The sequence below is a fragment of the Typopeltis vanoorti genome, chromosome 3 (genome assembly GCF_054136105.1).
Source record: "Typopeltis vanoorti isolate ZY-2024b chromosome 3, IOZ_Tvanoo_1.0, whole genome shotgun sequence".
NCBI classification, from domain to species: Eukaryota; Metazoa; Arthropoda; class Arachnida; order Uropygi; family Thelyphonidae; genus Typopeltis; species Typopeltis vanoorti.
Genome location: NC_143551.1, coordinates 139,951,359 through 139,968,306, shown reverse-complemented (window position 1 = coordinate 139,968,306; position 16,948 = coordinate 139,951,359). Strand labels below are relative to the sequence as shown.

The 16,948-nt window shown below is 39.7% G+C and overlaps 1 protein-coding gene across 1 annotated transcript in view; it reads left to right on the top strand.

Annotated features, from left to right (window-relative positions):
- LOC150108606 (uncharacterized) overlaps positions 1-16,948 on the top strand; it is a 271,872-nt gene that overhangs the window by 62,337 nt on the left and 192,587 nt on the right. The gene's annotated exons all lie outside the window — the stretch shown is intronic.

Sequence of the window (16,948 nt, the reverse complement as noted above, 5' to 3'; positions counted from 1 at the left end):
CGGACATCAGTGAGAAAGTTGAGTGTAAGAATGTATATAATGTACCCAAGCCAGTACTAAGGACAAAAAATGGGAATGGGATATTTAGAATAATGCATCAAGATAGGAGTGGGACAAAGGCATCACTGCATTTCATGTATACTAATACCAGGAGTATTAGGAACAAGAAGGAAGAATTTTTGGCCTTGATTGGCTCTTCCTGGCCACAGGTTATTGGCATTAGTGAAACATGGCTGACGGAAGATGATATAGTTAGTGGGATAGAATGTGAAGGTTATAGTGTGTTTAGGAGGTACAGAGAGAATAAAATGGGGGGAAGGGTGTTATTGATGATAGCTGATGAACTGCAGCCAAGTAGAACTGAAGTTGTATCGCAGGATAGTGAAAAGAGCTCATTTGAGACTATTTGGTGTGAGATTGAGACTGGTAGAATAAAATATACAGTTGGGTGCTACTATAGACCAGGTGATGGAATAGATGGTGGAGATAGTATGCATAACCAAATTGATGAAATGAATGGAAGGAGGGTAATTATTATGGAGGATTTCAACTATGGTAACATTGATTGGAAGGAGGAGAGGACACATGTGAGGAAGGAAATGGATTTTATTCAATTATTAAGGGTTAACTATCTGAGACAGCATATAATTGAAAATACTAGGGGTGTGAGAGTGCTTGACCTGGTTATAGCATCTTGGAATTTGACTGTAATGAATATGACCATGTTGCCACCTATTCGTGCGAGTGATCATAAGGTCTTGACCTGGGAGGTGGCTAAAGGTGTGGAATTTTCGATTAAGACAGGGTATATGTGGAATTACCATGCTGGCAAGTATGACAAACTTAGGAGATTGCTTGGATCAGTGCCATGGCATGTACAACTGCAAGGGCTGGATGTCGATAGAGCATGGGAAGTAGTCAAGGAGCATTTACAGGAGGTTATGGCTGATTATATACCTAGGGTCCGAATAGTAAAACAAGTAGGGTTCAATGGATGAATAACACCAATAAGCTTGAGCTGCAAAAAAAAGAAACAACTGTTGAGGGAATTTAAAGAAGGGGTGACCCGCAGGCACACTAACAGTATAAAGTGCAGGCCAGAAGGGTAACGAGTGTGGTAAATAAAGCAAAAGTGGATTATGAAAGGAAACTAGCTATGCAAGCTAAAGAGAATCCCAAACAGTTCTTTCATTATGCTGTAAGCAAGAAAAAAACTGTACACGTCAAAATGATTTTAAGGAATGACGATGGTAAGGAGGTCACTGAATCAGTCTATATAGTGGATTTACTGAGCGAGCACTTTGCAAAAGTATATCATCCAGGTGGTGACATTGAAAAAATGAAGGAACCATTAGTCTATACGGGAATTGTGATGAATGAAATGGAGGTGAATAGTCTATTACAGAACCTTAATGTGAATACATCTGTGGATTTGGATGGTATACCGGCACGGGCCTTGCGTGAAGCGGCTAAGGAATTATCAGTGCCCTTGACCATGCTGTTTAATCTGAGTCTCGGGTCTGGTTTAGTCCCGAAGGTGTGAAAAGAGGGGAAAATAGTTTCACTGCAGAAAGGAGGATCCAAGACTACGGTTGCAAATTACCGACCAATCAGCATATCAGGAGTCATCGTCAAGGTCTTGGAGAAAGTAGTCAAGGGAAAAATACAGGAATGGATTGATGAATGAGATACTGTACGGGGGACAGCATGGCTTTGTGAAGGGAAGATCATGCCTCAGTAACTTGCTCAACAGTGATACTGCTGGACCTGACAAAGGCATTTGACAGGATACCACATGGAATTCTAATCCGTAAACTACAACATATGGGAATGGATATATTGTTGGTGAGATGGATAGGGGTGGTTGATGGAGAGATATCAAAGAGTAGTTTATTCAGGAGTAGAGTCCAAAAGACGGCTTGTGACTAGTGGTGTGCTGCAGAGTTCTGTTCTTGGACCACTGCTGTTTAATCTGTTCATTAACGATATAGGGAATGTTCTGAGAGGAACAGTTCATTTGTTTGCTGATGATGCAAAGTTGGGTAGGGCGATAGTGAATGCAGAAGATATCAAAATCTTGCAGGATGACTTGGATAGATTGAAGTTCTGAGCTAAGGAGAATGGATGTCAATTTAGTGTGACAAAATGTAAGGTTATGCATTTTGGGGTGAAAAGATTAGCAGCAGTATACCACATTGGTGGAACTGTACTCCAGGAGATTGATCAGGCCAGTGACTTGGGAGTGTTGGTGGATAGGGAGATGAAGTTTAGGGGACACATTACAAAAGTGGCTAAATCAGCTCATCAACTCACTTGGTTGTTGAAAAATACCTTGACGAGCAGAGACGAGCAAGTTATTGTTCCTCTGTACTGAGCCTTGATAAGACCTCATCTCGACTACTGTGCCCAGATTTGGTCACCTAGGTTCCTTCTTGATGGGAAGGAGGTGGAGAGGATCCAGAGGCGAGTGACTAAGATGATAGCGGGTCTATGGAATGAATCATATGAGAACAGGTTGAAGATTTGAGGGTTGCAGAAATTGGTTGATAGGCGGAAGAGGGGAGATATGATTGAGACATTCAAATTGCTAAGGGGTTTCTATAGGATTAAATCAGAGGATATTTTTGAGATCAGGACTGGTGGTGGGAGGACTAGGGGACACCTATGGAAGCTGGACAAGAGTGTGGTTAGCAGGGGTGTTATTGCTGGGTTCTTTACTTTTAGAGTGGTAAATGAGTGGAATAAGCTGCCAGAGTCTGTTATGGGTGCTATGACGGTGAGTGAGTTCAAGGCAAGGTATGATAGATACTGTGAGAGTGTCGTTTAGTTACTAAGGACTCCTTGGAGTCGCCCGTAATAATAATAATAATTAATTATTAATCTTGTAAAAATCCCTTTAGTAATTTTTCTTATATCATTAATAAAAATATACAAATTAAATAATGGAAGCCCAAGAACAGAGTCGTGTGGCACACTACTAGTTACAGGCCTTCCAAATTGGTATCCTGTCCAATGCCTTTGCCAATTCCAACAGTATCACTCTAAACCCATTACCTTTATCCATCTCAACTGTCACTGTAGTATAAAACATGAACAAGTTACTGAGGCATGACCTACTCTTCACAGAATCCTGTTGCCCTCCATGTAGTATCCCTTTTCTCTCTATCTATTCCTGCATTTTGCTCTTGACCAGCTTCTACAGCTCCTCAACTATGACTCCTGATTGGTCAGTAATTTGCTACATCAGTCTTGGAGTCTCCTTTATTCTTTTATGCAATGAAACTATTCCCCCCCTCTTTCCACCCCTTAGGATTAATTCAGAGCCGAGACTTAGATTAAACAACATGGTCAGATGCACTGCCAATTCCCTAGCACTTTTCATAAAACTTGAGCTGGTATAGAATCTAATCTCATAGCTGTATTTACATCAAGGTTATGTAATGTGCTATGTTCCTCCAGTTCATTTACCTCAGTTCCCATATAAGCCTTTACTCCTTTTGTTACTGTAATGCATTTACCTGGATAGTATACTTTTGCAAAGTGTTCACTTAGTATTTCACCTGATTCAGTTACTTCCTACCATTGACATTCATTAATATCATTCTACCATAAACATTCTTTCTTTTACAACATGCTGAAAGAACTCTTTGGATTATCTTTGGCTTTCATACTCTGCTTTTCTGTTTCTTACTACACTGGTTACTCTTCTCACTTATTCTTTCTACTGCTCATGTGATTGGTGGTCACATGAGCAGTAGATTTCCCTGCACATTTTTTCATTTCATTCTGCTCGATTTCCCTGCACATTTTTTTTTTTTTTTGTAGCTGCAGCTTAATGATGGTATTCATCCATTTAACTCCCACTTGATATCTTCTCCTGACTCTACTTATGCAGTCTGCTATTATTTCCCTCAAATACTTTCTTTACCATTTCCCATGCATTATCAACAACCAATTACATTAGTTTCACATGCCATGGCACTAATCCAAGCAATCTCCTAAGTTTGTCATACTTACCAGTCCTGTAATTCCACATATACCGTCTTAACTGAAATTCCACTGATTTAGTCACCTCCCAGTCAAGACCAAATTGTCGCTCTCTCACCAGTTGGTGAATCAGAGAATGTTGGTTATAGACACATTCTCTGATTCATTTACTAGATCTAGCACTCTCAAACCCCTAGTACATTCCATCACATGCTGCCTCAGGTAATTAATCTCAATTTCCTACCTCTCATATCCATTTCCTTTTGTTGTAATTTGCATAACAGAGTTCCATGTGGTATCCTATCAGATGCCATTGCAAAATCCAACAAAATCATCCTCTAGTCATTCCCTTTGTAAATTAAAGGTCAGTCATGCCTTAGTAAATTACTAAGGCATGACTGACCCTTTACAAAGCCATGTTGCTCCTCATATTTTTATCATATTCCCATTCCTGAATTCTCTTTTTTTTGACAAGCTTTTCCAGTACTTTTAGCACCACCACTCCTGAGATACTGATTGGTCTATAATTTGCTACTGCAATCCTAGAGCACCTTTATGCAAAATAATTATTTTGCTCTCTTTCCATATCCTTGGAACTCTGCCAGAGCTGAAACTTAAACAGCCTAGTCAGAGGCACTGCCAGTTTCCTCGACTCCTCTTGTAAAAAACGAGCTGATATTCCATGTAATCCCATGGCTGTATTTACATTGAGATTCTGTAGTATCATAAGAACTTCTAGTTCATCCACCTTTTCCCACACTAGTCCTGTCTCATATATCATGACAGTAACCTGATATACCCTTGCAAAGTGGTTACTCAGTAATGCAACTATTTTGTCTGACTCTATCACTTTGCTTCCGTCAGCACTCCTTAAGGTTATCTTTCCATAGTTTCTTCCTCTTACTTGCCACATAGCAGAACTCTTTGGGATTTCCTTTGGCCTGCTTGACTAAAACTTCAAAATCAGATTATGATTTTGCCTTCCTTACCATATTGGTTACCTTTCTTGCCTGATCCTTGTACTGTTCATAAGCTTGCCGGTCATCTTTCTCTGTACATGCCTTCCACAACAATTTCTTTCTTTTTTTTTCATTTTTTTTTTCAGCTCATGCTTAATAATACTATTTATCCATCTAACTCCTGTGTTATTAACCCTACTTAGCTTAGGTATACAATTTAATATTGCTTCCTCTCAGTGCCCATTAATTATCTTCCATGCACTACTAGCATCCTTGCCCTGCCCTTGCAGGTTTTTTTGCCATGGCATAACTTGAAGAATCCTCCTAAGCTTGTCATAATCATCTGCCTTGTAATTTCACATATATCCCTTTTTTGACATAACATTCCTCATGCTTTACAACATCTCAAGTCAAGACTGTATGGTCACTCTCCCCAATTGGAGGCATCATGACCTCCTTGGTTATGGAATAGCTCTTGAGATCCTATAACTAGATCCAGTACTTTCATGCCTCAAGTCTCATCCATCACATGCTGGCTCAAGTAATTATCCTCCAGCTGGTGTATAAATTCCATTTCCTTCCTACCATGTGATCTTCCTTCCTTCCAATCTTTATCTCCATAATTGAAGTCCCTTTCCCCCTTCCCCCCATAATAATCACTCGGCCTACACTCATTGTACTAATTTGCTGATATGTCTTCCAGATCATCCCTGGAACACTACCCTGGCCTATAGTAGCAACCCACCATATATTTTCTCTTATTATCTCAATCTTGCACCAGAATGCTTCAAAAGAACAGCCACCCTCCAGTCTATCCCCCTATTCTTTTTGGATGCAATTCATCTGCTATCATCAGCAATATTCTTCCTCAATCCTGTCTTCTCTGTTTTCCCTAAAAATAGTAAACCCTTCATATGTTATCCCTGTAGCTACATCATCTGCTATTAGACAGGTCTCACTAATGCCTATAACTTTTGGCGAGATTGCACTACCAATGCCACAAACTCCTCCCTCTTGTTCCTTATTCTTCTGGCATTAGTATATAGAAACTGTAACATCACTTTAGGTTCCATATGCCTTTACATTCTGAATTGACTACCCCATTCGATATTGTTGCCTGAGAGACTAGATTCTGCCCTTTTTTGGTCATTCACATATTCATTCACTTCATCAGTGCCTACACACACACACACACACACACACATGCTCTCTCTCACTCACTCTCACATAAAAGAACAGCCATCTTCCTGCCTGTCTACTGTTCTTTTTGGCTGTAATTCATCTCATGCTTCATCTCTGTGAACAAAGCTCTCTCTAGACTGTGTTTGTGCACACAACTTTACTTCATGTACAAACTTAGTTTACTTACACTTTGAAAAAGGATTAAACAAGAATATAATTTCTTATTATGTTTCATTTAATTTATAACCAAATGAAAAAAACTTTCTGTAATGAATGTAGGCCGAACAGTTATTACGGGAAACTTCAACTGTGTGGGTATAAATTGAAAGGAGGAAATGGCAGGCAAGATGGAAGTGAACTTTATACTGTTAATACTGGATAATTACTTGAAGCAACATGTCATAAAGGGGAACAAGTGTTTGAGAGTGCTGGATCTGGTAACAATATCAGAAGAAAGATCCATAACCATAAGCCTGTGTAGCTCAGTGGATGTGGCGTTTGCACACCACCGCGCTTGGCCACACGAAGGAAGGCTTGGTTTCTAGTCTAGTCGGCGACTAGAGGAAATTTTTCTAAGCCTTTTTTCGACTGGTTCCCGAGTTAGTCAATCTCTGGCACGGGCAAGCAGGTTTTTCCTCCCGGAAACTCGGGTTTTTCGTCCTGTAAACTCAAGAAAATCGACCGTAGAACCCACATTATTTCAGACATTAAATATATTGTGTTAGGGTTAGGGACCATGAGATGGCGGCACATTTGAGCCGTCTCTCTTCACTGCATACCGCTTAATTAGTGATAGCCTTGGGCCAGCTGTCTCTGATTGGTACCAGTGGAGATTGAACTGCCCACTCAGTCTCCAAAAGGTAGATAGGGCTAAATGGCCTCGCCTACTCCCATATACGGGAATAAAAAGGCGTTAGCTGATTTTTTTTTTTTTTTTAGATCCATAACCATGATAGACTCTACCTCCAATCTTGAAAGAGACCATGCAGCCTTGTTGTGGGAGGTTTCTGAATGTGGAATTTTCTTTCATGACAGGTTTATGTTGAACTGGTAATTATGACAGGCTTAGGAAGTAGCTTAGTGCAGTACCATTCTTTCCTTGTGGCTTAAGAAGCCACAAGGAAAGAATGTCAGTAGTGCATGGGAAGCAGTTAGGGATTGTTTGAATGATGTAGTATCAGACTGCATATCTGTGGTCAGGAGGATAGACCAAGTGGGGATTAAATGGACAAGTAAAGATATAAAGCAGAAAAGATATACTGTAAAAAAAAAAAAAAAAAAAAAAAAAAAAAAATATATATATATATATATATATATATATATAATTGAGAGAATATAAAGAAAAAGGTGATTACCATCTTCATGAGCAGTGTAGGGTGCAGACAAGAAGGGTGATTAGTATGATAAGAAAGGTGAAATCAGATTGAGAGAAAATTAGCTAAGCATGCCAAAGTAAATGCAAACGTTTTTCACCATGTAGCAAGTAAGAGGAAGAATGGGCATTGAAGGATGACTTTAATGAGTGCCGATAGTAGGAAGGTGAGAGAAGCAGAAGAAATAGTTCAGTTGCTGTGTGGTCACTTTGCAAGGTATATTCTGATATTAGAATTGAGGTAGATGACCAGAAGGTACTCAGTATATCAACATAAATACATCATTGGGACCAGATGGCATGTCAGCCTATGTGCTATGCAAATGAGCAAGAGAATTGGCAGTGGTTCTGATGACGCTGCTAATATGTCTCAGCTCTAGAAATGTTGTCAAGGAGTGGAAAGTGAATAAAGTTGTTCCATTGCATAAAGGTGGCTCCAAGACAAAAGTTGCAAATTACAGACCAGTTAGTATCTCAGAAGGAGTGCTTGAAGTATCAGAAAAGTTGGTTAAAGATGAAATCCAGGAATGGTTGGATAGGAATGTGATATAGGGGAAAAGCATGGCTTTGTAAATTGTAGGTCTTGCCTTAGTAATTTACTCACATTTTATAACAGAGTGACAGAAGAATTAGATAACAGAAATTGCTATACCACAGTACTGCTGGATTTTGCAAAGGCATGAATCAAACATTTAATATTTTCGGAATTTATGCACCAGTAGATGGAAAAGAGGAAGAGAGAAGAATTTTACAAAAAACTTCAAAATACCACAAGGAAAAACTATTGCAAAAGCTGTAGCAAATGGGAATGGATATGAATCTGATGGCATGGATAATGATAGTATATATTGGAGTGGAATCTAGGAGAATGAAGGTGACTAATGGAGTGCCTCAAAGATCTACTAAGGCTGCTACTTATTGATTTATATATTAATGATATAGGGAATGATTTAAGGGAGGATATTCAGTTGGTTGCAAAATGTTGCAAAGTGCGAGTTTATTCACTTCGGGTTGCAAAGATTGCATACAGCATCATATTGCTGGCACTGAACTGCAGCAAATTAATGAGAGCTATGAACTTGTGGATAATGGTACACAGAGAATTAAGGCGCAATTCCTTTTCACTTCATAATTGAAGTGCTGATGAAAAAAAAATTGTACCATTTAAATGGAATTTTAAAATAGGAAATTGATTGAATGATTTTCGGGATTTTGTAGATAATGATGTAGAATCAAGAAATGTTTAATCAATTCCTGCAAGTATTCAGATATATAAAAAAGATAACTCTCCTGCAGTCAGTAGGGCTGAAACTGAAAGAGGTTTCTGTTTAATGAACATTCTTTGTATGACAAGTGAGAGATAGTTTAACAATAGTTTACATATCTGATTTAATTACAATAAATTTATTGGGATAAGAGCTAGTCAATTGGGATGAGATTCCATTTGTCAAATCATGGTTGTATTGCAACCATAGCTTGGTTACAGATATATGAGCTTAATTAGTTATATGGAAATTAGAATAAAAAAATGAATATCTTATTATTGTTTAAAATTTTTGTATTCCAAATTCTTGTAAATCTTACAATAATTATATACAATAGAAACATGGAATGTCTGTGGAATCACACAAAAAATTGATGAGCTAAACAGAGAACTAAAAAATAGAAACATTGATATAGCAGCAATAATTGAGACAAAAAAGAAAAAGAAGGGATCTCAAATTCTGGAAGATTATGTCATGATCTTCTCTGGAGTTCCAGAAGACAAAAGGGCTTCATCTGGGGTTGCAGTTTGGATTAATAAAAAATGGAAAAACAAAATTTTAAATTATACTTGGGTATCAGACAGAATAATCAAAGTTAGAATGAAAATTATGAATCAAACATTTAATATTTTCGGAATTTATGCACCAGTAGATGGAAAAGAGGAAGAGAGAAGAATTTTACAAAAAAACTTCAGGAATGTATTGATGAAACAAATAAAAATGAAGCAACAATCTTGATGGGAGATTTCAATGCTAGAGTGGGAAGTAACCCAATAATAGGATGCATTGGATCAGAGGGAGAATCAGTAATCAATAACAATGGAATTTTATTAAGAGATTTCTGCATATTTAACAATCTAAAAATCAGCAATACTTTCTTCAGGCATAAAAATATACATAAGTACACATCGGAAGCAAGAGTAACTAAATCAATAATAGATGACATTATTATTAACAACAAACTAAATAATAATATCATGGATACAAGGGTTTTTAGAGGGAGCGAAATTGATAGTGATCACATGTTAGTTGAAAGCATATTTGAATTCATAAAAAGAACCACATACTTCAAAAGAAAAAAAAAAGATAATGAACCAACATCTAATAAACAATTTAAAATTCACCTTCTAGAACAGGAGAGTATTAGAAAATTATATAAAAGCAGATTAAGAGATAAAATAATGCCAACCACAAACAATATTGAAACTGACTGGAAAAATATTGAAACTGACTGGAGTGGCCATATGGTTTTGACTTGGAAAATGAATAGACATGCAGGAGTATCAAAGAGACGGGAACATATGTAGAATTATAAGGCAGGTGATTATAATAGTCTAAGATGTCAACTTCGGGAAGTTTCATGGAGGGAGAAATTGGAAGGCTGGGATATCATTAGTGCGTGGGAAATTATGAAAATATTTGTTGGCAGCAATGGTAAGTTGTATACCGTGAAGAAGAGGACGCAATTTGGAGTAAAGTGGATGACAAACAATAATAAAGAGGAATTGCATGCGAAAAAGAGGCTGTGGAAGAGATACAAGGAGATAGGTGAAGAGAAGATGCATGAAGAGTATAAGACACAGGCCTGAAGAGTGACTAGTATGGTAAGGAAGATGAAACTAGAATATGAGAGGAGATTAGCCCTAAAATCCAAAGAAAATCCTTGGGAATTTTTTAGATATGTGGCCAGTAGAAGGAGAAATGACTGTGAAAGAATGATATTGTGGGATAAAAATGGGAATAGAGTGACTGATGCAGAGGACATAGTAGAATTGTTCAATGAACACTTTATTGGTGTATTTCATCTTGGAGGAGTCAGTTTTAATGCTAGAGGGATAGCACTGGTTCGAGGTCTGGAGGTACAGGAGGAGAGTGTGTTTCAGATACTGTGTACTCTGGATGTCAGTAAAGCTGTGGGACTGGATGGTATTTCGCCACGAGTTTTGAGAGAATGTGCTAGGGAATTGACAGTGCCTTTAACGTGGCTTTTCAATGAAAGTCTGGCTTTGGCAAAGGTGCCCAGGGAATGGAAGGAAGGTAAGATAGTGCCATTGCATAAGGGTGGTAACAGACTGGAAGTGTCTAATTATAGGCCAGTCTGTGTATCATCAGTAGTTGTTAAGATCTTGGAGAAAGTAGTGAGGGACCATATACAGCATTGGGCAGATGAGGGTAATGTTATCTGTGAGAATCAACATGGATTTGTGAAAGGACACTCTTGTTTTAGCAATATGCTAGCCTTTTATGATAAAGTTACAAGATCATTAGATGAGGGAAAGGCATATACTGTCATTTTCTTAGACTTAGCGAAGGTATTTGACAGGGTGCCACATGATAAGCTGATATTTAAGTTGCAGCACATGGGTCTTGATGTCAGATTGGTCAACTGGATTCAGGATTGGCTGTCTGATAGGTATCAGAGAGTTGTGTATGGTGGAGCAGTTTCCAGGAGGCAGAGGGTTACAAGTGGGGTCCCACATGGCTCAGTATTAGGATCTATATTGTTTAACCTTTATATCAATGACATTGTCAGTGGATTGCAGGGGAATATTCAGTTGTTTGCAGATGATGGAAAGCTTGGAAGAATTATTAGTAATAGTACAGATGTGGCAGCCCTGCAAGAGAATTTGAATAAGCTAGATAGATGGGCTAATGAATGGGGGTATCAGTTTAATGCAGCAAAATGTAAGGTCTTGAGGTTTGGGAAACATCGATGGGACACTGCATACTCTATGGGAGGAGTTATACTGGAGGAAGTAGTGGAGACAAGAGATCTGCAGTCGATGATTGATAGAAACCTGAAATTGAGGGGACATATTGCAAAGGTGGTGAAGGTAACCCAGTGGATTGCTGTAATAATGAGAAGGACACTGACTTGCAGAGATAAAACAGTTATCATTCCGTTGTATAAGACCCTGATCAGACCACACTTGGACTATTGTTCTCAGATTTGGTCCCCTGGATTTGAAGGGGATAATTTAACTGTGGAAAGGGTACAAAAGGTGGATAACAAAGATGGTTTCAGGACTGTACAATGATAGTTATATCAGCCGAGGGAATGTGAACTGCAGAGTTTGGTGGATAGAAGAAGGAGAGGTGATATGATTGAGACTTTTAAACTGTTGAGAGGTGGTTACAGCGTTGACACTGGGGAGTTCTTTCGCTTGGTTGAACAGCGGGAAGGAGTGATGACAAGAGGCCATCCCTGGAAGTTACGAAAGGAAACTGTGGGCAAGAGGGTGAGGAGTGGTTTCTTTGCATGGAGGAGTGGTTGAACCATGGAATGCATTGCCTGATGGAGTGGTGAGAGCGAGAACGGTCAGTGAGTTCAAGGAGTGGTATGATAGACTTTGTATTTCTTAGGGGGGACCTCTCCTCGATGAGTCTTGATAGACTTTGTGTTTCCTGGGAAGGACCTCCCACGATGGATCTTTTGACTCCATGGAGGCCTGAATAATAATAATAAAATATAAAGGAAATCATATTAAAAGCAGCAGAAGAAAGTTAGGATATAAATCAAGGAAAAACAAAAAAATGTCTCAGAACTTGGAATGATGACTTAAAGGAATTAATCAAAAGGAAAAAAACAGTCTTTTAAAATCTATTTGCAAAATAAAAATACTGCTGACTATATATGGAGTGGCATGCAGTACTTGCGGCATATATGCGTCTCGTGAATTACATATGTGGCTTGTTAAAGAGAGTGGAGAGCGTATGTGCGCAAAATGCAGGCAGTTGGAGGAAATAAGTACATTAGATATATCGATATCCGACTTTGTTGCTCCAGGAACAGGGAATGAATGTAGGAAGACAAGTAGTATGATAGCAGAGAATGAGAAAATAATAGTTGATAGTGTGGAAGGTCTGAGTGACTGTGGAAGTTTAGGAGATGGTTTTGTTTGGGAGAGTGAATTTAGATTAAGAGTGACTGACCTGCAGAGGGAGATAGATGAGTTGAAAGAGGAGGTGGAGTGGAATGTCTTGTGAATGAGAGCAGAAGTATGAAAGATAAGATTAGGAGAATGGAAGAGATAAATGCAAGGCGAATCAGATTAGGAGAGAGAGAGAATTTAGGGAGTATGAGTGAGAGGTATGGGGGTGCTAGAAGAGGACAGAATGGAAACAGTAGAAGAGAGGGAATGAGAGAGGGGTATGGGAATGCTAGCAGACGAGAGAATGGAAACAGTAGGAGAGATGGAATGAGAGAGAGAGATATGGAAGTGCTAGAAGAGGAGAGAATGGAAACGGTAGGAGAGATGGAATGAGAGAGAGGTATGGAAATGCTAGAAGACGAGCGGATGGAAACAGTAGTAGGAGAGACAGAATGAGAGAGGGATATGGAAGTGCTAGAAGTGGAGAAAATGGAAACAGTAGGAGAGAGGGAATGAGAGAGATGTATGGGAGTGCTAGAAGAGGAGAGAATGGAAACAGTAGAAGAGAGAGGTATGGGAATGAAAGAAGAGGAGAGAATGGAAACAATAGGAGCGAGGGAATGGTAAGAGGTATAATGTATGGCGACTCAATGATCCGTGGTGTTCAAGATAGGATGCGTGAGGAGTGTTTGCCAGGAGGAACAATAGAAAGGGTGGCTATGGCAATTAAGAGAGGTGAAAGGGTGGATGAGATGATTGTGATGGTAGGAACGAATGACTTGAGTGGTAATGTAAGTCGGGCAGCGAGAGATATGAGATTTTTGCTTGAGACTGTACGGAAGAAGACAGAGAGAGGAAAAATAGTGTGCGTGTTGCCTAGGTATGATAATGATGAGCTGAGCAGAAGAGCTGTGATATTGAATGGCATAATAGCGAGAATGTGTGACAAGAGAGGACTGGTATATGTGGATGCCTGGAGTGTGTTTGAGGAAAGAGAGGAGTTGTATGCGAGAGACCGTTTACATTTGAATGAGGAAGGACGTAGGCATCTGGAGAGATTGCTGTTCTGAACGAGTCAGTGTGTCCCAGGGAGGATGATAGCAGGGGTGGCCTCTTGTGGGAATGGATACTTGGGAGAAGGGAGACAATGTCAGGTAACACTGAGCCCAGTGGAGTCCAGAAGAGATAATGCTGGGTATAGAAACAATGGCATTTATATGCTGTATACTAATGCCAGGAGTATCCGGAATAAGGGAGAGGAATTGGTGGCGCAGATAGCATCAGCCTGGCCAAAAATTATTGCAATCACTGAGACGTGGTTGACAGAGTGGGATATAACAACAGGAATAGAAGTCGCTGGGTATAGCATTTTTCGTCAGGATAGGAGGGGAAAGCGTGGTGGTGGGGTACTGCTTATGATAAGTGATGACCTATGTCCTCTAAGAGTGGAGAATTTGGAAGGAAGTGAGACAAATGATTTTGAGAGCGTATGGTGTGAGGTAGAGGTAGGCAAGACAGGATATTTAGTGGGGTGTTGCTACAGACCCAGGAGCACAGAGGATGGGGACCAGGAGATGTTTAGACAGCTAAGTTTGGCAAGTGCAAGAAGAATGATTGTTATGGGAGATTTTAACTTCAGTAGTATAAATTGGAGAGAGGAAGATGCATGTAGCAATAGGGGAATGGAATTTCTAGAATTCTTGAGGGACAAATGTCTTAGGCAACATGTAACAGAGGGAACAAGAGGTTCAAAAATTTTGGATTTGGTTATAGCATCAGAAGAGTTGATAATAACTGAGTTGACGTCTCTCCCACCAGTTGGAGAGAGTGACCATATGGTGTTGACTTGGAAAATGAATAGACATGCAGGAGTATCAAAGAGACGGGAACTTATGTGGAATTATAAGGCAGGTGATTATAATAGTCTTAGACGTCAACTTCGGGAAGTTTCATGGAGGGAGGAATTGGAAGGCCGGGATATCACCAGTGCGTGGGAAATTGTGAAAGAATATTTGTTATCAGCAATGGTAAGTTGTATACCACGAGTGAAGAAGAGGACACAATTTGGAGTAAAGTGGATGACAAACAATATTAAACAGGAATTGCATGCGAGAAAGAGGCTATGGAAGAGATATAAGGAGATAGGTGAAGAGATGCATGAGGAATATAAGACACAGGCCAGAAGAGTGACTAGTGTGGTAAGGAAAGCGAAACTGGAATATGAGAGGAGATTGGCCCTAAGATCCAAAGAAAATCCTTGGGAATTTTTTAGCTATGTGGCCAGTAGGAGGAGAAATGACTGTGGAAGAATGATATTGTGGGATAAAAATGGGAATAGAGTGACTGATGGAGAGGACATAGTGGAATTGTTCAATGAACACTTTATTGGAGTATTTCATCCTAGAGGAGTCAGTTTTAATGCTAGAGGGATAGGACTGGTACGAGGTCTGGAGGTTCAGGAGGAGAGTGTGTTTCGGATACTGAGTACTCTGGATGTCAGTAAAGCTGTGGGACTGGATGGTATTTCGCCACGAGTTTTGAGAGAATGTGCTACGGAATTGACAGTACCTTTAACGTGGCTTTTCAATGAAAGTCTGGCTTTGGCAAAGGTGCCCAGGGAATGGAAGGAAGGTAAGATAGTGCCATTGCATAAGGGTGGTAACAGACTGGAAGTGTCTAATTATAGGCCAGTCTGTGTGTCATCAGTAGTTGTTAAGATCTTGGAGAAAGTAGTGAGGGACCGTGTACAGCATTGGGCAGATGAGGGTAATGTTATCTGTGAGAATCAACATGGATTTGTGAAAGGACGCTCTTGTTTTAGCAATATGCTAGCCTTTTATAATAAAGTTACAAGAACATTAGATGAGGGAAAGGCACATACTGCAATTTTCTTAGACTTGGCGAAGGCATTTGACAGGGTGCCACATGATAAGCTGATATTTAAGTTGCAGCACATGGGTCTGGATTCAGGATTGGCTGTCTGATAGGTATCAGAGAGTTGTGCATGGTGGAGCAGTTTCCAGTAGGCAGAGGGTTACAAGTGGGGTCCCACAGGGCTCAGTACTAGGACCTATATTGTTTAACCTTTATATCAGTGACATAGCCAGTGGATTGCAGGGGGATATTCAGTTGTTTGCAGATGATGCAAAGCTGGGAAGGATTATTAGTAATAGTGCAGATGTGGTAGCCCTGCAAGAGGATTTAAATAAGCTAGATAGATGGGCAAATGAATGGGGGTGTCAGTTTAATGCAGCAAAATGTAAGGTCTTGAGGTTTGGGAAACATTGATGGGATGCTGCATACTCTATGGGAGGAGTTATACTGGAGGAAGTAGGGGAGACAAGAGATCTGGGGTTGATGATTGATAGAAACCTGAAGTTTAGGGGACATATTGCAAAGGTGGTGAAGGTAACACAGAGGATTGCTGCTATTATGAGAAGGACACTGACCTGCAGAGATAAGAGGGTTATCATTCTGTTGTATAAGTCTCTGATCAGACCACACTTGGACTATTGCTCTCAGATTTGGTCCCCAGGATTTGAAGGGGATAAATTAACTGTGGAAAGGATACAAAGACGGATGACAAAGATGGTTTCAGGACTGTACAAGGATAGTTATGAGGATCGGCTGAGAGAATGTGGACTGCAGAGTTTGGTGGATAGAAGAAGGAGAGGTGATATGATTGAGACTTTTAAACTGTTGAGAGGTGATTACAGGGTTGACACTGGGGAGTTCTTTCGCTTGGTTGATCAGCGGGAAGGAGTGATGACAAGAGGCCATCCCTGGAAGTTACGAAAGGAAACTGTGAGCAAGAGGGTAAGGAGTGGTTTCTTTGTGTGGAGGGTGGTTGAGCCGTGGAATGCATTGCCTGATGGAGTGGTGGGAGCGAGAACGGTCAGTGAGTTTAAAGAGTGGTATGATGGACTTTGTGTTTCTCAGGGGGGGGACCTCCCCTCAGTGGGTCTTGACAGACTTTACGTCTTAGGAAGGACCTCCCTCGATGAGTGTTTTGACTCCTTGGAGGCCTGAATAATAATAATAATAATAATAATAATAATAATAATAATAATAATAATAATACAGTATAAGAAATTATGGGCTGAAGTCAGAAAGCTTTCCAGAAGTATACATAGAGAAGATTGGAGTAAATATGTTAAATTATTAGAGCAGGATATCACTGGACCACAAAGAATAGATTGTAAAATTTTCAGGCAACTACTACAAACAGCAGAAAATGACCAATTAAAAAAATAATCTAATTTCCAAAGAGGATTGGATAGAATACTATAAAATATTGTGGAATGAAAAACA